The sequence below is a fragment of the Vulpes vulpes genome, chromosome 8, assembly GCF_048418805.1.
Source record: "Vulpes vulpes isolate BD-2025 chromosome 8, VulVul3, whole genome shotgun sequence".
In the NCBI taxonomy this organism is placed as follows: domain Eukaryota; kingdom Metazoa; phylum Chordata; class Mammalia; order Carnivora; family Canidae; genus Vulpes; species Vulpes vulpes.
Genome location: NC_132787.1, coordinates 52,572,902 through 52,594,797, shown reverse-complemented (window position 1 = coordinate 52,594,797; position 21,896 = coordinate 52,572,902). Strand labels below are relative to the sequence as shown.

General features: G+C 39.6%; 1 protein-coding gene across 2 annotated transcripts in view; it reads right to left on the bottom strand.

The window, feature by feature from the left end:
- Window positions 1-21,677, bottom strand: part of OTUD7B (OTU deubiquitinase 7B) — a 55,266-nt gene extending 33,589 nt beyond the window's left edge. The window contains exon 1 of one of the 2 annotated variants that reach the window (XM_025983080.2): window positions 21,302-21,677. The gene's annotated coding sequence lies outside the window, so the exon portion shown is untranslated. The remainder of the gene's footprint in view (window positions 1-21,301) is intronic. The other variant, XM_072766660.1, reaches the window with a different exon arrangement.
- Between the last annotated feature and the right edge of the window lie 219 nt (window positions 21,678-21,896).

The following is a 21,896-nucleotide window of genomic DNA, read 5'->3' as shown; positions in this document are numbered from 1 at the left end:
TAAATAAAATATTTAAAAAAATAGTGTGTAAAAATAAAAGTTCTCCTTAGGCCATTAAAGAATCTGATTGCTACACTTTTGACATGAGAGAAAAAATAAATACTACAAATCAAGAGCTAGTCCAATAATAGTAAAACACATTCTCTAGACTCAAGTCACATTTAGTAGCTGACAGCCTTTTCTCCCTTTGATTTCTAACCACTGGTCATTTCACTGTCAATTAGAGAACCCCTATTCAAAAAAAAAAAAAAAAAAAAAAAAACCTCTATTCAAGGAGAGAAATAGCAGGAGAAAAAAATTCTAATTACAAACTATCTACAACTAGTTATCCATAGGAAATTCATTTTGTAAACTTCCGGTAAATTAACTTCCTTCAGCACACAACTACTAATTTTTTTAAAGCCCTAAACAATTAGAAAAGGAAATTTGTCCTTTACAAAATTATATAACCCCACCCAAAGAAAGATACTTTTTTTTTTTTTATGATAGTCACACAGAGAGAGAGAGAAGCAGAGACACAGGCAGAGGGAGAAGCAGGCTCCATGCACCGGGAGCCCGACGTGGGATTCGATCCCGGGTCTCCAGGATCACACCCTGGGCCAAAGGCAGGCGCCAAACTGCTGCACCACCCAGGGATCCCAAGAAAGATACTTTTTATTACTATGTTTAAAATTCTCCATCTGCAAGTTCCATAGTTCATTTATCCTAGTCATATCTAGACCTCATTTGAACTCCAGGCCCAGTATGTGCAACATTCACTGTCACCTGCTGTTATCAGTATACTGCCTTGTAGTATTAGTTGGCTTTCCTGATACTCGCATCTTAGGTCTCCAATTTGACTATCAGTCATTCAATCAAAATTTACCAAGCTGGGTCCACCATGTACCAGGCACTGCTCTGGAGCCTTGGAGATAGATATAAATGAAGAAGAGAAGCCAGTCCTACCTTCAGGGCACTCCAGTCTGCTGGGAAAAATCTAAACATGTCATTTATGCCCAATGGGGTAGGAAGAGGTTTAAGAACAACTAGTTTACCTGGATGGGTGGGGGAAGTTTCTCAAACTGGGTCTCTAAGGATGTGTAAGAGATCCTCAGGCTGGAAAACGAGATACATTCCAAACAGAATTAAAATCCCTGAGGTTAGCACCTTTCTTTTATATTTTAAAAAATTCTAAACAGGCCTAAAAGATTGCTTGGCACATAGTAGATGCCTAACAAAATTTGTAGTTCTAAGTTATTCATACTAGTCCATGTGTATGGATGATTGACAGCTAATCTGTATTTGAAACAGGCTTGTGAATTATTTACTGGTTTCAAATGTCATCATCTACTCCACTGATAATCAAGGTCTACAGGGAACAAACAGAACTGTACAGCTGTCTGTTCACTAAAAATAACTTTTATTTTGCTGTAATTTTTGTTTTCATAGCACTTTCACAAATATGACCTCAATTAATAAGAATTCTAAAAATTAAATACTCCTTTTGAGATTTTTAATCCCTTCTTTTCTGATGGAAAATACATACACACAGGGAAACTTACAAAGCTTAAATGATACTCAGAGAGCAAGAAGTTTGGATCTAGGTATTCTGAGTTTGAATTACAGGGTTTGTCAATTCTATAGGCATTTATGGCAAAATCCAATCAGTCTAGCCATGCAAGCTCCACAGACTAAAGAATTATTTAATATTTTGCTTTTAAAAATACTATCCATATTCATCCACACTACTGTCCCCATCCTCCCCACTCACCACTAACTCCACCAATACACACATATTTCTATTTCCAAGTTGGAGTTAGGAAGCAGAAACTCCAACACAGGATATCCTGAGACCCAAATAATTTTGGGTCTCTTTCATTTGTATAGGTTGTGCCATTTGTGGTAATAATTTTTCTTTTAGGGACACCTAGGTGGCTCAGTGGTTGAGTGTCTGCCTTTGGCTCGGGGCATGATCCTGGGGTCCTGGGATCAAGTCCCACATTGGGCTCCCCACCAGGAGCCTGCTTCTCCCTCTGCCTATGTCTCTGCGTGCCTCTCATGAATAAATAAATAAATAAATAAATAAATAAATAAATAAATCTTTAAAAAATAATAATTTTTCTTTTAAAAGCAACCAAGCCTCACGCAACTGGGTGGCTCAGCTGGTTAAGCATCTGACTTGATTTCGGCTCAGGGATCTTAGGGTTGTGAGATGGAGCCCTGTGTCCGGCTCCATGCTAGGTGTGGAGACTGCTCAAGATTCTCTTTCCCTCTCTCTCGAGGTGGACAGGACAGGGGCCATCACACACTCTCTCATTCTAAAAACAAACTTATAAACTGTACTCAGCACAGAGTCTACTTGCCTCTCTCCCACCCCTTCTGCTCTTCTCCCCGTGCTCTCTCTCAAATTTTTTAAATAAAATTTAAAATAAAAGCAACAGAGCCTCTTATATTTAAACATAAAAAAAAATTAGTTATAAGCATATAACATAATCTGACAATTCTAGTCTACCTGGGAATACAGACTATACATTTCTATTTTTACATAATTAACCCTGCACGTTCAGGTCTAATGTGGAACAAGTCTGGTGATGAGGTGCAGAAAGTCAGTCTATTTTCCTTGTTTGGTACTTTGGAATTATGGACTTTAGAACCAGGACATCAGAGATCACTTCATTCCATACCCTCAAATTACAGATGAGAACACTGAGAACCAGGTGAGGGAGATTAAATGACTTGCCCAAAGTCACAGAGCTAACTAGTGCTAAAACTGTGTATAGAACATAAAGTCAAAAAAAAGAAAAAAAAAAAAAAAGAACATAAAGTCTGTTGACTGCTACTCTTTTTTTTCTCCAAAGATTTATTTTAGAGAGAGAGCTCATGCCCAAGTTGGGGAGGAGGGGCAGCAGAGAGAGACAGACTATTCAAGCAGACCTTCCCCTTCTCCCCACTGAGCACTGAGTAGGGAGCCCAAAGTGGGGCTCGATCCCTTGACCCATGAGATGATGACCTGAGCGGAAACCAAGAGTTGGATACTTAACCGACTAAGCCACCCAGGCACCCCTGTTGACTCCTATTCTAGCAATCTTTATCTGACTCCTATTCTAGCAATCTTTATCTGACTTCACATATACCGATGACTTTCAATTCTCTATGTGATCCACTTTGTGGATTTATCTATGAAAAATTTCCTTTTCTCCTGCCACCAAGATAAATCTCTTACTTCTACAGATGTGTACTAAAGAAAAAGATGCCTAATTAGGAAATTTAATCATTTAAACAAATCATATTAAGGAAAATCATCTTTGTTTTGCTCATCACCACTAAAGATAGAAACTGGATTTGAACATATTCTAGCACTGTATTCTTGAGGTCTAAAGTTTTGGAGCAAGAGGGTAGGATAAAATTAAGTGTGACAAAAGGATAGATTTTTCTTTTTCTTTTCTATTGATAGTATAAAGCTACAATATAGTTTTCATATGCTGTTATGAAATCATAGCAATAACTAAATTTTGAACAGAATAAAACATAAACAGACGCCTGGGTGGCTCAGCAGTTGAGCATCTGCCTTGTGCTCAGGGTGTGATCCCGGGGTCCCGGGATCAAGTCCCACATCGGGTTCCCTGCATAGAGCCTACTTCTCACTCTGCCTATGTCTCTGCCTCTCTTTGCGTGTCTCTCATGACTAAATAAATAAATAAATCTTTTAAAAAAAGAATAAAACATAAAATAAAAACCAAGAGAGAAATAAAGCATCAACTTTTGATGAAAGGCACGATTTCCTTAATCTTACCATTCTGGGAGGCCATACTGTCCTAGACTGATATACTTTATCAGTATAGGATCCATAGTAATGGAATGTAGTTGACTTTACCAATAAACTGGAATGAGTTGTTTCCTATGTAGACAGATGCTTCCAGTAAAATGTACTATAAATCCCTAAAATCAAACATATGTCAAATCTTGTTTAACTTTCTTCCCACAATAGAGTATGTCTAAGTAGTATAGGCAACCCTTCGAGATGACATAGCCCTAGGCAAAGTTTTCAGGGTAAAAGTCTCTGCCTTTCCTTTTCACTTCCACAAAAAGTACAAAAGGTATGAATTAGTACACAAGTCAGTTGGCAAATATCCCACTGTCCTCTGAGTTTTTCTCCTTGAAATTAATCCAAGAAACCAACCTTCATTAGAATGAGTCTTATCCCTAACCTTAAAAATGTTAATATTTTTAACACTATTATTGGTAGTGGTGGTGGTGATAGCAACTGCTAGCTTTGCAAGTTACAAAATACTTTCTATTTGAAGTATTACTTAGAGTCACTGAGAAAAATGCAGAAGATAAAAGGAAACACCATAGGCAATTATCTCAAATATCGAAATCAAACCCAGTTCAACTGGAATTGAAAAGCATTTTCAACTCTACCACTAGGTCAGAAACACTATTGCTATCAAAAAAAGCATAGGACCCTAGCAAAGGAAAATCACAAATTTCCCCTTAAATTAGACCTGATTCAATTTGTACATGTTAAGACCACAGTTTCAGCAAGAATCTAATGTAAATCTTCGATACCCCAACCCATTTTCCAAATGCTTTACCCAGTTAAATCATCAATAAATATTCTTCTAAAAGGCAGAATAGTTAATGATAAGAAAACTGCCCTAGAAAGACAAACTGACAGCACTCACCATTCAAGTACCTTTAAAGATTTAACTAATACTTACTGTGCACCAATCAACTACCAAGCACTAGGTTAGACACATCCACATAAATCATCTCATTAACCTTATGTGCCTAAATCCCAATCTTAATTGGAACCAACTAGTTCTAACACCAGCCACCTTGATCCCACCTAATTAATCCCTAGGACTCAACTGCAACTCAGCTTCTCACTCTCACAGACATTTTTTTAGTGCTTCCTAATAGGTAATGCTTACTACAAAACCTGTGTGCCTATTGTTAAGCTCCCAACTCCAGAACAAACACTGTTCATCCAAGATATAGCACATAGTGATAATGACCATAATCTAAAACGAGTACTCTCTTGGATCATAATAGCTAAAGAATAAACCTAGAATACTAAAAAAAACTCAATTTCAGCTGGGCAGAAGACATTGGATTTTATTTTATTTTTTAAAAAATTTATTTGATTTATTTGAGACAGAGAGAGAACATGACACAGGGGGAAGGGCAGAGGGAGAGGAGGATCCCAAGCAGACTGTGTGCTGAGCAGAGAACCCCACAGGGCTTACTCCCAGGACCCTGAGATCATGACCTGAGCCAAAGGCAGACACTTAACTGATGAACCACCAAGGCATCCAACATGGGATTTCAATAGTCTTCCCAACCTCAAGACTATTTTTTTAGTCCTCTGAATACAGAAAGCCTTCTCTATTTGAATGAACTGCAGGAGGCCAAGTTCAGTCCAAGAGTCCTCACTCACATATTCATCAGAAAACTGGGAAAAAAAGAAAAAAAAAATACTCCAACTGGTATGACCACATTACAACATTAGCAACACATTACTCACCATGCTACAAGAAAGCACTTGCAAGTGGGCAAGGAACATTCTGGAAGCCAAGGAAACAAAAACTCTCCCAGTCCTCAAAACACAAACACATCCACATGCCAAAGCAGGTCACACTGTCCAGTTTATACCCAAGTATGAGTGAGTGGAGAGGGGGTGGGAGAGAAGAAGGAAGAGAGGAAAAGCATTATTGGGCAGGTGTGCTTATCAGCACCAAGATAGATTTCTTTCTTGGATTCATGGAGAACCTTTTTAAACAAAAAAATACTAGGCACCATACCTATCTATAATTTGATTTATTTAAATAATCACAGAGAACATGCAATATATATAAATGGCAGCATGTTATAGTGGTTGCATACATTCCCTTTGGAATCCACCAGATCTCTATGTAAATCCTACATCTGTCACTCTTTTTTTTTTTTATCTGTCACTTTCTTGCTGTGTGACCTCAAGCAAATTATTTAACTTCTCTGTGCCTTAGTAGGGAATTCATCTGATAATCACTGTGGTATCCTCAGCACCTTCAACAATACCTATATATCTTGGCTGAATTGATAAATATGTTATTAACACAGTAATAAATATGAGATGAATTAATCTGTAAATAGGTATAAAAACATCTATCTTATTGAACTGTTATGAGTATTAGGTGAGATGATATATCAAGTACTTACTATATATAACTCATGGTAGGGTCTCACTATTAAATAGTAAAGTTTTCTTCCCTTTACTTCCTAGCTGGGTCAGAAGTCATAACAGAAGAGACATGGCAAAGATTAAAATGGGGTAAGCATTGTAGAAGCCAAGCGTTGCAAAGCATTACTACTAGGGTCCTAGTCATATTATCCAGGAATATTTCATCTTCGCATATGAAGTTAAATAAAAGACGCTTGTAGTAGGTACATAATAAATGTTAGTTGATCCAGATAATGCTATTGTGAGTCTTCAGGTATCTGTTACCAGTCAGATAAAAAGCCTGGCAGAATAGGAAAAGGGAGAGAAAAGGAAAGGGAGGGAAAACAGAAGGCAAAAGAAGTGAGACTGAGTCATAGCTTAAATATACCAGACTATATATTTAAAAACCAAATCTAAAGGATTTTTTAGAAGGCTATTTAATCTTCTAAAAACTTCCCATTAGCGTAAACACTCTATTGATTCACATTATTTACTGACCATTTTAGGTAGTAAGATCTATGTAAGTAAATTGTTCTTAACTGCTGACTGGGTGGTAAGCTTGAAAGATTTAGGCCCAAAACTCTCCTCCCTTTACCCCAAAGAGACTGATGGAGTCTTTGAGGCTACCTCACCTGCAGCCTGTAACCACAGCAACCTATCTACCTGCAGATGAAAAGATATTTCACCTTCAAAATCAGGGGTGGGAGAGTATATAGAATTACATCTAAAATCTGAAGGGATCTTTTTCCTTGACTGAAGAATTGAATGTCAGAAGAAGATAGCTCTAAAGAACGCCAGTCTCTTGTTGCATTATGAGCTGGACAGTATACACATGTAGTGTCTGAAAATAAGGAGAACCTATGAGAACTGAAACAGCTTGTGGGAAACCTCATCATAATGTGGTCTGCAACTTCCTATTTCACTTACCAGGCATCTCCTCTGTGTATTTAACCACTTGACCCACCTCCTCTTAAGCAACAGGATATAATAGAGCACTGCCAATAGTCAAAAGAATGGGCTCCACATCAAGTTCTATTAACTTAGGAAGTGTGCAAACTTAAACTAGTCACTTAAATTATATATTCAGTACTGAGAATGTTGGGCTAGACTCAGTGCTCCTCAAAGGCCTCCACCAAGGTATCACTTTGGAGAGTCTATGTATCAGAAACCAGCCAAACCAAGCTCCTCTACTGCTATAACCCAGATTGAGAACATGTGCATTGTTACTGTCTACCCTTCCTATAAGAGCAGTTATTAAATTCTATTTAATTTTCTTCAAATCACTGGAATCTCTTCTCTCTCCCATTACCATCTCCCCTGTAGAAACTCCCTCCCCCTGGACTATTATAACAGCCTCTCTACCTGGTCTCTCTTCTTCCACTTCACACTGGAGAGCTGAAATCCATTTTCCTAAAATACTCATTTACACATAAAATCCTTTGCTTGGGGATTTTTCACTGTAAGTATAAACCAAATTCCTCTGCCTGAGATTTAAGGCCCTCTCTGATTTACTTAACTCTACAATTTTATTAATCTAATTGTTTGCTGGGGTGCCTGAATGGCTCAGCGGTTGAGCGTCTGCCTTTGGCTCAGGGCATGATCCCAGAGACCCAGGATTGAATCCCACATGGGGCCTCCTGCATGGAGCCTGCTTCTCCCTCTGCTTATGTCTCTGCCTCTCTCAGTGTGTCTTTAATAAATAAATAAAATCTTTTTTTTTTTTTAATCTCATTGCTTGTCTACTTGCTCTACCCTCAAAACAAGGTTGGTTTAGTTCACTGTGCTCATGCCTTGAATGCCTTCTGAAGTCTTTCTTCTCCTAAGGTCTAGATTAGCCTAACTATAAAATTTTCCCCTACTCCCTCTAACTTCTATATAATTCCAGAGGGCACCTGGCTGGCTCAGTTGGTAGACCATGCAACTCTTGATCTCAGGGTTGTGAGTAAAAGCTCCACGTAGGGCATAGAGTTTAGCTTAAAAAAAAAAAAAAAAGAAAAGAAAACATTCTATGTAATTCTGTACAACTGTACTCCTCACTTGACACTTAGTACCCATGACTTCATATTATTTCTTTTTTATGCAAATAATTCAATCTTCACAACTAATGAATAAGGTCTTCATGACTCTCTTTGTTTCCTGAAGCCTAACTTTTCAGAGAACAAATATTTAATAATATGCTTACTGTTAACAATAACTACTACCTTGGACAAGTCTAACTTTCTAGGCCTCATTTTCCTGACCTAGAAAATGATGACAGTATGTAAACTTCCTTTCAGCTCTAAAATGCTGTATGATGGTATACATACTACACGGTAGTTTGTTTCTCACATTTTTTTCCTATATAGGTATTTATATATATGTAACTATATCCCATTTAACACAGAATGTAAATTCCCAAGGGCAAATTCTCCTATTACTTGTCTAGTTTATTTGCTGGGTAACACTTCCTTGGCATCTCCTTAGAGCATGTTGTCCAAATTCTGGTACACAGCAGGTATTCGGTAGAAAGGAATTTATGGTCTCAAGCTGGCAGCAAACATCAAGAGAAATTTGTGTAGATGATTTTTTTATCTTAATTTCCATAATGAACTAGCATATTACAAAAAACTTCAAAGATGATATGAGAGAGAAGGAATTTAAGGTTTGTTAAAATGAGAGGTCACCTTGTGCCAAATAGCTAGGAATTTATTTTAGGCACAAAGAAACCAGGATGCAGCAAATATTAAGTCTAACTTTCTATTCTCAGAATTCTGAGGAGTATGGGAAGTCTTTATCCCTTGTCATCAAACACAAACTAAGTATTCTTCATGTCAGATAATTTTGTCCTTAGTACTGACAGAAAATTTCAGAAAATGAATAGTCTAACACTTGGCCAGATAAGCTCTTAGTTCAAAGAAGACAAAAGCAAATACAAAGGAATTTATAAGAGCAGGTGAATTTTTAAAATAAGTAAGAACTTGCTGTCTAAAATATTTTTGTTAGCAATATATTTTCTGTCTTTCTCAGTTCTTCATATGAGACTACCTTCACGTAAAGACCAAGACTTCCTAATACTAAAGGCTCAGAGTTTTCTTTTCCTTCAATGTCAGTTATTAATGATTCAAAAGACAATAGTAGAGCAACTCGTTTAAAATGACCCTGACTTTTCAAAGAACTATTTTAGAGCACAAAACTGATACTTTCAAAGCTGAATTCTATACATGATATCTTCCAAGCAGGTATGTGGCCTGGATACAAGTCTGATACAGTTAAGGTACAAGGAAGGGTTATAAAGACTTCTTTTTTTTTTTTTTTTAAGATTTTATTTATTTATTCATGAGACACACACACACACACAGAGAGAGAGAGAGAGAGAGAGAGAGAGAGAGAGAGATACAGGCAGAGGAAGAAGCAGGCGCCATGCAGGAAGACTCGATCCCGGGACCCCAGGATCACACCCTGAGCCAAAGACAGATGCTCAACCGCTGAGCCACCCAGGCGTCCCTTATTTCTCTTTTCTTTTTTCAAAAATTTTATTTATTTATTCATAAGAGACACAGAGAGAGATGCAGAGAAATAGACAGAGGAAGAAGCAGGCTACCTGCAGGGTGGCTGATGCAGGATTTGATCCTACCACCCTGAGATCTTGACCTGAGCCAAAGAGAAAGACTTCTAAGCCAGGTTTTGAAGGATGAGAGGAAACAAAGCATATTTAAATGTTTATACCTATCCTCATTTTTCCATTCCTAGTCCTCAATCCCATTCCATAATATCTGCTAACTCCCACTATCTCTTTGTTTTTTAGCCCCCACCCCATCCCTGCCCTGGGCTCTCTTAAACGAAGAACTGTTTGGAGCACTACAAAGTAAGAGTCTGGTGCCAGGAGCTAGGGCTCATAAACTTCCTTTCCTGTTAAGTCTCCAAATAAAATCAAGGGCCACAGGTAATTTTCTCTTCCATGGTTTTCCCCACCACCAGATCTCCCTTATCAAGACTGAAGAGGAGACATTGGGATGGCAGGAAGTGCAGGGTGAGGGGACATTTACTCAAAGAAAGCGTATGCTCCTTAAAGGCAATTCAATCAATTGTATGTAGCTACTGCAGCAAAAGTCTTAAATACAGGTTTATTTCCCCCAGTGTATTCTGGCCTACAATCCTTACCTTCCCCGTACAACCTTACCCATTACATACTTAATATGTGCTGAAAAATACAAACATTTTACTAAAAACTTGAGCTTAAGATAACAAAAGAAAACTGGTTGCAAATTAAAGTTCAGAAATGTGTTTTAGAATTATAAATGGATTTAGGATTATCCACTTCAAAAAGGTCAATGATAATGTTCTGCAGAATGCCAAGAGAAAATCAAAACTGGACTATAAGATTTAACCATACAAAACTGCCAATATTTGACTGCTTTTACCTACAAAATTGCAATTTAATATAGTTTCATTTAATATTTAATTTCCACTTGGCAGGGAATGGAAAAGCTTCCGTGAGGCTGAAATGATGTTATATTGGGACCGCACCTCCCAGAATTAAAAAAGCTTCAAAACATTCTACTGAGATACAATCTGGTTTCAATAAAAAAGGCAAGTATTAAAAGTATACGTACATACATACAGATGTATGTAAAAATGTGTATATTAGGCCCTCTTCTTTAGGGCCCTAAGAATTCCTGGTTCTCAGCAGTGTTTATTAAGTGAACAGAGAGGCTGCTTTTTCTCAACACCAGTATCCCATCTCGAGTGAGGGTGTCAAGACCTTGATGACAACAGCAGAATTTGATAGCCACAGGAGCACACTGCCTCACAAATGCCATCAGGATCTATTCCCAGGAATATCCTCATTGGATGATATCACCAATCAATTCCCATTTCATTTCTCAGGGAATGTTTGCTCATCTGCAGGAAGTTAGTCTTGATTGCTCCTGCTATTTATGAGCATTTTATTTAACTTTCAGTGCTGAATGTTTCTTTACAAGCTCTATTTTCATGGGGGCCACTATCATTCTCATAATTAACAGTTCATCAACACAAAGGATTGTCTTTATTTTTTTAGTTCATTAATTAACCATTTAGTCACTAATAGTTACTAAATGCCTACCATGTATAAGTTACTGTGGCAAGCCCCAGGAGAGACAGAAGATAAAACAAACTTCTCTGCTGTCAGGGAGCTCATAGTGTAGTAGAAATGGCATGCTAAGGGCACAAATAAACAAAAACACAAAAATATACAACTACTACCAAACAAGTATGAATAAAATGAGAGGAGAATTCAGAAGTGGGAAAGATCATACCCTGTTGGAGAAAAGAAAAGTCAGGAAAGTTTTCATGGAAGATATAGTTTAAACTGGGACTTTGATGGGTAGGATATTTTTCAACAGGACAAATGAAAAGGGCATTGGAGGAAAGAGGCTAAAAGATTAGATGATTACGTGAATTAGATCTACATGAAGACACATCTGAAAAACAATATTGAGGGGAAAAATTGCAAAAGGATACATACAGTACAATTCCATTTATGTAAGATTTCAAATCTACATGTTGTTTATGTATATTATATGTACCTAAAATACATAAAAAATAAAAGTATAAAACATGAAATTGAATAATAGGTAGCAAATCAGGCCAGTAGTCATTTCCCAATAAAGAGGAAAGAGGAAAGGATGCAGAGTAGGACTCAGCTATATCTAACATTATATCTTAAACAGAATAAGAGATCTAAAATAAATATGACAAAATGTTAATATCCATAAAGTGTGGGTTATGGGCAAAAAAAATGTTTTGGGGTTTTTTTCCCCCTGGACTTTTCTAAATATTCAAAATATCTCATTATTCAAAATTTGGAAATTAAGAAAGGGCCAGGTGACTGGAAAAACAGTGGAGTCACTAACCCAAAAATAATGATCAGGATTAAGACGCTTTCCCTAAACTTTCAGGGAACACTTGATTAGTCTGGCTCTCAACTGAACAGGATCCTTCATCCCTCAGAGTGTGCACAAAAGGCAGTCAGAACAGGGTGGGGGGAAGGCTAACAGATACAGACAAGAAGGAAGTTTTTATTGCCATCCTAAATCAGATATCCAAGGAGAGTGACAACCATGCTCCCACACAACATAAATGCCAGTATAACCAAGTCTTCTCCCCCTGCCCCAAAAAAATAAGCCAAGGAAACTTCTAGTTACATAGGAATTCAGATAAAGACTCACTGTGAGTAGTTATTCTGTGCCTCCTCTCTCCCTTCCTCCCCCTACAAATACTCACAAAAACAAAATGTACCCTTGCCCACTTGAGAAAGAATTAAGAATTGGCAATTCTGTTTAAGTGGACAGTTTCCAAACCAAGGCCCATCTCTGGAGATGTGGACAGAGCCCAGAGAGGAGGGTAAAGAAATCACAACTCAGTTAGGTTTGGGGGAAGACTTATCAATGGAAGGTACCCATACTTCCACATCCCCTGTGGCCCAACCTTTCCCAGGGGAATCTAAGAACCTCTAAGATATCCTTCTATCCTGTTCTGTTCTTCTCTAACAAAATGACTGAAACACAAAACCCAAACCCTCATTTAGCACTTTAAACCCAAACATTTCCCTTCACAAAAACCCAGTGAAGGGGCACCTGGCTGGCTCAGTCAGTAGAACATGCAACTCTTGATCTGAGTGTCATGAGTTCAAGTCCCACGTTGGGCCTACACCTTACTTTAATATATATATATATATATATATATATATATATATATATATATATATATATTAATATATATATATATATATATATATTAATATATATATATATATGTATATATATCCCCAAAATTTAAAAACACAGGAAAGGAAGATTTAGAACACAAGTATAATGACAAATATTGGTTTTTTAGATAAATATCCTTTTTGTGGGTAACCAATTTATCCAAGCCTATTTCCTCTACCAAAGTTTCACTGGCACAATCTAAAATTAAGTTTAAAAGAAAACAACTTGAAGGGAATTTAGCAAGAGAGATAATTACACCTGCACACTCAATAAATACCCTGACATTCTTCTACATCTGAATCATTACAGATGAATAATCCTAACATCCTATTCACTCCACTCCAGGGCACCCAACTGCCCCAGGTCAAAAGTCCCTATTCCCCCAAAGTACTCTCAGAGCAGATCTTCTTCAGTCAGACCTGGGAAAAAGCCACTGTTCACTCTGGACTGGTAAAAATGACAATGGAATGGAATGTCTTCTAGCACAGTGCACTGTGGCAGGATGTAACAAACACCGGAATAGGACGTCAGGGAATCAGAGAGGTGAAATGACATTTATTAATCACCAACCACATTATAGCCACTGGAGATTGAATTCCAGACCAAGCTATTACAAAACTACTTCTAAGATCCTGAGTAAATCTCAGGTATGCCCTCTGAAAATAAACAAGGTAAACTAAGAAACAGTCCCTGTAGTCTCTGATTCCATGAGTTTACAAACATGATCACTCAGTAATCAACGTGTTACTGTTAAGCATAATAAACACACTTTAAAAGCCTTTTGCTTTTGTTCCTCTCCAACACACCCTCTACACCACTGACAAAACAATCTTTCTACAAGTTGAAACTTACTTTTTCATCCAGTGCTTTAAAACCCTGAAATGCTCATCATTTACTGCAGCACAAGCTAAAGCTGTCCATGATCAGCCTTACCTACTTCACCAGACTCATCCCTGCCCTCCAACCCTGTCCTTCAGCCACAATAATTACTTAAAAGTTACCTGAAGAAGTCTGGCTGTTTTGTTCCTTTAAGCTTTTGTTCATGCTGTTTTCTCAGCCTGGAGTGTACTTCTCCCTGCCTTCTATAGGCTACACCCTTAACTCATCTTTCAAGACTCATCTCAGATGTCATCTCCTCTGGGAGGCACTTTCCAACCTCTGCATGCCCAAGGCAGAAATGACCTTTAGACCGCTACTTATCCCCCTACATAACTTCTGTCACAACAACTACTACACACTTCATATATCTACATATTTATGCATCTGTCTCCTCCCCCTGGATCCATAACTCCTTGTAGGTTGAGAACTTGTCTGACTCATCTGTTTCCTCAGTGCCTACCTAAGACAGTGCTTACAAGGTAAGAGACGTTCAAGGGATGTTTGCTGGAGTTGGGAGGAAAGGAACAGAAAACAAGAAAGGACAAAGAAGTCAATTGAGATGGCCCAAAGAGTGTAGAATAATTGAGTTTATCACTACCATTATCTCTGGCCTTTTGCTCTTTCCCTAAACTCTAGTCTTCAGAGAGCTTATTCATTCTCTTGGCTACAGCTACCATATCCATGTTGATGAACAGCAAAACCACATTTCCAAATATATTAACCTCTGACTCTACTCTCCACCAGCTATGGGCTCATCTGTAACAACCGGTTCAGCTTTTACTTGGGCATTTCATTGCCACTTTGTATCTCAAACTGAACTCATCAAATTCCCCTACAAAATGAGGAAACCTTCCTAACTTCCCTATCTCAATGTCTCAGAAACCCAAGCTTAAAATGTCATAGTCATACTTGATGGATCACTCTCTCTCATCTGCTACATCCAATCCCCACTGACTTCAACTTTTTCTCCACAATCTTTTTCTCTCTTTCTCTCCTTATCCCACCTCCTTCAACTTGAGCTCAGGTCTCATCACCTTATCCTTCTTCCCTCCTCGACCACCTGTTTCCTACTGTAATCATATTACTGTCCTCCTCAAAAATTCGCAGTGGTTCACTATTTCCTATCATTTAAAATCTCAACTTAAAAGCCTGCCTTTTAAGACCCCTCTAAAACATAGCTCCTAACCAACCTAACCACCTCTTTCACTACTATTCACTGCTACTCAGCTCAGTCTTATCACTGCCCCAAGAAAACCCAAGCCTAGTCCAGGCTTTTGCTTGATCCCTCTCAGCTCCAAAATGAAATGATTTTGCTGTTATTTGGTTCATCTTCACCCCTTGTACCTGAGACAATTTTGTTTACTTTTTCAAGATCTGGGATAAGTTACAATTCCTCTGTGATATAGGAATTGAGTGCCCTTCTCCCCAAATACATACGGTCTGAGGTCTGTACTATACAAGCAATAATACGATTTCTCATTTTCTTCCTTTTATTTGTCTCGCATAATAGAGGCTCAATAGGTATTCACATCTTCCTATATTCCTTACTCCCAGCTAGACTATAAACTCTTCAAGGGCACAAAATAGTCATTTTTTTTAATCCTCTGCAGTACCTAGCATAAAACTAAACTCAAAGCAGGTCACTACGGACGCCTCAGTGGCTCAGCAGTTGAGCGTCTGTCTTGGGCTCAGGGTGTGATCCCGGGATCCAGGATCGAGTCCTACATTGGGCTCCTTTCAGGGAGCCTGCTTCTCCCTCTGCCTGGGTCTCTGCCTCTCTCTCTCTCTGTGTGTGTCTCTTATGAATGAATAAATAAATAAAATCTTTTTTAAAAAAAAGGTCATTAAAAATAAAAGTTTAGTAATTTTTCCTACCCAAAACTATGTCTTAGAGAAATAAAAAAAATGAGACATAATCCTAAAAACACAGCTGAAAATAATCCTGAACTAAACTGTATAAATTAAGATTCCTGACTTCCACCTCTGATTTCCACTCAAAAATACTACAATCTCCTGACTCAAGAAGTAAATAATAATCCTGTGCTCATGACATCATAAGCACATAGTTTGGTAATGACTGTGAGAAGGTGGGGGCGGGGAGGGTAGGCAGGGATGAAGGAAAGCAAGTCAACTCAAAGAACAAGGTTGGAAAAAAAAAAAAAAAAAGAACAAGGTTGGAAGAACAGGCATGTGATCTTTTGTTTGTTTATTAAATGTGGACATTGCTCCTCATTCCTTTAATTTTTTTTTTAATTGGCCAGATTTTCAAACAAGTTTACTTTAGGAGGAAAAACCTGATGGTTTTTTAGTGGAGTTACTATCTGGAAGAGCCTCTACAAAGCCAAGTCCTTTGAAAGGCCACCTTCATCTTCAACAATGCAACATGACACAATAGGATTCCTCCAGATACTATGATTGAAGACTCATTCTGGCTACAACATAGGCATCATCTATAAATCGCTCTTAGGCATAAGGCATACAGCCTAAGTGGCCACACTGGACCTGCACAGATTTTGAAAAGAAACTTCATTAATATATTCATATAGCCCAGTCTTAATTATTCATAAATGGATTATCCAATTTACAGGATTTCTGAGGCATAATCTTTAAACAAAGTTTGACTGTTCTTCTTCATCATCAGTATAACCTCCTCACCATCAGGTAATATAGGCTTAGAAATGCAAATTCATTTCGACATCAGTATGATCCTCAAAACATTAAAATGAATCTGGCTTTAAAAATAATGATTTTCTAACCAAGAAATTTCCATATTAAGTTCTGAATTACTTATACTACTGTTCACTATTATAGCAGAGATAACTGAAAGTTAAATGTACTTAAAACATGATACTTCCTTACCATAAACTATTGAGGATAATCCAACTAGCCCACAAGTGCATAGTACAATTTGAGACAGGTACAAGCAGAGCTCAGCATAGTTAGTAAGATGTATGACCACAAAACTTCTGCAAGGAATCCTATGTCTCCTAGATGATCCCTTTAGGCCAAGATGGTCCAGAAGAGAAACCAAAGAGTTACAATGTACCGGTGGCTGCCTGATTCCTTGTCCCTGAGTTCCTGGACCAGAAGGCTCAATACTTCTCATTAAATCTATTCTTTGTTCAAGAACCTACAATGACTCTATTGACCCTTCCATCAACACCCAACAGTCTGGCCTCTGAGTCCCCTCCACCCTCTTGCCTGCTCTACCCATGACTTGACCACCCACATTCTCTCCAGTCCCTCTCATTTATTCTCCCAACAAACACAACTTAGTCATTCATACCATCACTGCATGCTGCATTCTATACTTTCTGCCTGGAAGATCTTTTATTTTCTTCTACTCTTAACATAGAACAGCTATTCATTTACTTGAATGCTCACACATATTTCAGTTAAGGATAGACAAGTAAATTGTCTAAGATCACATAGTCAAGATTTGAACCAAGTCTGTCTAAATTCATTGGCCATGCTTCTTTATGACTCTAATCCACAGCCTCCAAGTCCATTGCAAATTTTGCCGATTCAGATATCTTCCCTAATTAATCTCACAGACTCTTTGTTACTTCCAAGTTTTCTAGCCTTTATATACTCTATTTATAGCACATTAAACTTGGTTTTGTTTATATGTTATGCTCTAAATATTAAAGCTTGTAATAGTGTGCCTTCCCATTTATATAAATCACCTTCCACAACCCTATCCCTGTCCCAGGGGCAAGGAAACCTGTCTTTATATCTTTTGTATCTTCCCAAAGCCTGTCACTGGAGCTTAGAGAGAGCTTTATCCACAAGAGTGCTCAATCATTATGTAGCCAGGATTTCTTACTTCACAAAACAAAATGCAAGGGTGCCTTGCATGGCTCAGTCCATTGACCATATGACTCTTGATTTCGGCTTGGGTCATGATCTCAAGGGTCTTGAGACTGAACCCCACATCAGGCTCTGTGTTCCCCGTAGAGTCTGCCTGAGATTCTCTCTCCCTCTCCCTCTGCCACTCCCACTCATGCTCATGTACACTCTATCAAATAAATAAATCTTTTCCTAAAAAAACCTTCCAACATATCAAAAAATCAACTGAGTTCTGGCATTCCTAAAACTGCCCTCCATCTATATTCCAGCTACACAGATTTTTTATATCTTTTTTTAAAAATATTTTATTTGTTTACTCATGAGAGACACAGAGAGAGAGAGAGAGAGAGAGAGAGAGAGAGAGAGAGAGAGGCAGAGACATAGGCAGAGGGAGAAGCAGGCTCCATGCAGGGAGTCTGACATAGGATTCGATCCTGAGTCTCCAGGATCACACCCTGGGCTGAAGGCGGCTCTAAACCACTGAGCCACCTGGGCTGCCCCAATTACACAGATTTTAATTACCTGAATTTATCAGGGGCTGTTGAGAAGATTTCACAGCTCCCAAATTTCTAATGGGAAGACACTGCTGAAGCCACACTTCAAAGCACGGTCTCAGGATTTTCCCTTGATGGGAGAATGTTTGGGGTAAAAGAGGAGGTGCTCTTTACAAAGAGCCTCACAAGGATCTGCCAGGATCCTTAGCATGCTTTTTTTTTTTTAAGAGAAGTAGTTTTTTTTGTTGTTGTTGTTTTTTTAAAGAGATCTTACTTATTTATTCATGATAGACATAAAGAGGCAGAGGGAGAAGCAGGCTCCATGCTAGGAGCCCGACATGGGACTCGATCCCAGGACTCCAGGATCACATCCTGGGCCAAAGGCAGGCGCTAAACCACTAAGCCACCCAGGGATCCCCGATCCTTAGCATGCTTAAGCATGCTTGGGAAGCTTGAAAACTTTAACAAGTGGCACTTAGTGCCCATAACAATCTGAAAATTTATTTTTAATACTGTTTTTAATCATAATTCACTGGGTTAGATATACTGAATCTCAAAACCCCAAACAATGCCTTCTGAAAAATGGCAATAGTGCTAGACTATTAGGCTGCCCTATGCTATTCCTACTTATTCAACTGCTTCAATCCCCATCCCCAGCCTACCCCACCAGCCACCAAATAATAAATGCAGGGGAGGTTGATATAAATAGAAATAAATATACTTTCTGAATGGAAGTTCTTTTCTCTTCATAAACTCCTAACAAAGACTAACTATTTAATTTGCTTGACTGCTCATACATATTTTATAAATAAGGATAGAGAAGTAAATTGTCCAAGGTCACATAATAAATGCCATAATCAAGATTTGAACCAAGTTCTATCTAACTCCACAGGTCATGCCTCTTTATGACTTTAATCCACAGCCTCCAATCCTATTTCAAATTGTACTGATTCAAAAATCTCCCCTAATTATCTCATTGATATAAATAGAATTTTCCAGACATCAATAATAATTGGCATAAACTGACTCACAAATTAAGACAATTATTGATAGTCGACAAACTCTGGGTGTGTGTGATTTTTAAAAATTTGATTTTTCCCTCCAAATTAAATCTTTTTTCAGTAGGGGTCCCCAAAAGTAGGAGATTAAGGAAATAAAGCTTCAGGAATATTTCCAAGTTGTTAGTGACCTAACTCCATCAAGTCCAACTAACAATTACCATTCATTACTATTCAGCCTGCCTTATACAAATCAGCAGACAGCCCTTTTTCTGGCAAAGGTTTACATTCTTCCCCCCACAAGGGAGTCTTTGGCATTAAATGAAAGGGATAGATTGAGTCAGGCAACAACAACAAAAAATTAGTAATAGTTTGGAAATTATCTTCCTTCCATCTTTCCTTCCTGCTTGAATGCATAATGCCCAAAGTGGATATCTGTTCAATTCTAAATTATTCAGGTTAATGGATAATTATTGGCAGAAGGGTGCTGATACTCCAAAATGGAAAAAAAAATCAAAAAACAATCTATTTCAGTTTTGGAAGATCTTTTCAGCATATTTACCTTCTCAATTATTCCTAGCATGAGCTAATATTTGTACTCATTTGTGAGCACTAAGTACATAGTAACTGGCCACTTAACTCTGGGAGGTGCTCTGAGGCATGCGGGTAGCTAGTGAAGTTAGAACAAGACTGGTATTCACACTTCAGAGGAGCAACATCAAATTCATTTATTTTACAGTTCTGTTCAGCCCTCAAAATATCAACAGACTAGCACAGCAGGTTGGTTCCTAAACTTTAAAAGAACTGTTCAGAAAAACAATGAGGACAAAGAGTATAATTGTTTGCCTATAATGTATTCATTTACAAATTATGCACGGCAAACTTTTAATTATAAGCCTAATTCTCCCTAGTCACCCAGCATAAGTCCCTGCTATCCTCACTCCACCAGGAATGCTCTCTCGTTTACTAGAAAAGAAATTTTCCAAATGTTTTTTTTTTTAATGCAGGATTTGCTATCTTTTTGGACTAGCCTTGCCACTACCTCTTCTTGTCCTTTTCCATCTTATAGATTCTGAAAGACAAAGGGATGTAACCTCCTCAAAGACCTCCTAAATATACAGCATGACAAGCCAAGACTGAAAAATTACCAGCTTCTGGTTTTTCTAAAAAACATTTTACATATGAGTAAAAAAAAAAAAAAAAAAAAAACCTCAAAGTCCGGCTAATCCCTGCTTTTGCATTTATGAAAAGGAAACCCCCCTGAAGAGCATGGGGGAGACTTTCTTCCATATAATCTCACCAATCCACTTCTTTCAACTTAATTTCTCAGTATCGTGCCCAGAGGAACCACCTAGGTTAGACAGACTACCTAGACAGGGAGGGAGAGAGACAGAGACAGAGACGGAGAGAGACTCAGGGAGACTCAAAGCTCTGGTCCTTGTGAGCCGACAAGCTAAAAATATGCCGGCCCAGTAAACAAATCCCATTCCATCCCAACCGGAGCCACACCGTTAACCTAGTAATTATGAGAAGAGGAGTGAGATCACGCAGCCCCCAGCTTACTCATCATCAGCTTCTAAAGTTTCCATCGGCTCATGGCAACTTTTTTTTCTCAAGTTCACAAGTCGGCCCTAGAATTTATCAATCAGTCTCCCTCTCTCTCTCACCCACACACGCGCACACCTTCTTCGCTCCCTTCCTCCATTACTGGACGCACCTCAGTTTGTCTATCTATAGGGGAAAACAAGCTTGTTTTCTCTTCGTTGTACTTTTCTAGAGACTTCACACTGAACTTTATCCTACTATGGGGGCAGGATAGGGGGCAGTCCGCACGCTCAACCCCCTTCAAATTCCACCATCCCTCCCGGAAAGTCTAGCTAACGAGGGAGGACCGTCCAGACCGCCCGGCACCGCTTGGTGAGGGAGGCCGGGCGCGGGGAGGGGGCCGGGGACGCGGGGCGCAGGTTGAAGGGAGGAGTAACGGGGGAAGGCTGGGACGAAGCAGGCACAGCCGGGGCGCGGAGAGGTGCCGGGAGGCGGTGGCGCCGGGTGGAATATCATCGGAAAAGAGACGGGGGACAGTGGAGATCAGGGGGTCAGGGTCTGGGAGTCCGAAGACGCGGGAGGGGCGGGACGGACGGGGGAGGGTGACAGGGCAGGGGGCTCCGTTACCCTCGCGGCTCCCGGGGCAAGGCCCTAGGCCGGGGCGGAGCGCGGGGCCCGGCCGCCTCTCCTCATTCCTCTGCTGTGACCCCGGGGTCCGGCTGGCCCCTCCCCTGACGACGATGGAGGCGGAGGCGGTGGCGGAGGCTGCGACCGCGGCTGCTGCTCCGCACGGGATCAGAAGCTGGAGCCAGAAGGCACTGATCGGGACTGGCCTCCCCCAGTGGCTTTTTGCCTGCTCCACACCCCGTCTCCACTCCGACTCCGGCGGCTGGTTAGGGATCGGTGGCTTTCGGCCGTCCGGCCGGAAACTAGCGCCAGTTTCCGGCCGGAGCGGGTTGGTGGTGACACCCCAGCGGCCCCCAGGCCTCCGCCCGCCCGGCCCCGCCCCGCCCCGCCCCGCCCCGCCCCGTAGCAGCCCCGCCTGCCGCGCCGCTCTCAGGGCTGCGGCCAGTTTGGCGCCTGCCCTGCGTGTGACCCCGTGTTTTCCTGGCCTGTGTTCTTAAGGCCTCTGATCTGGAGAGTTCTTGAACCGGAGCTGGGAGGGGAGGGAACGAGTAGGCTCTTGAGACTTTGATGTAGAGTCAGTTGGCTCCAGCCCTTT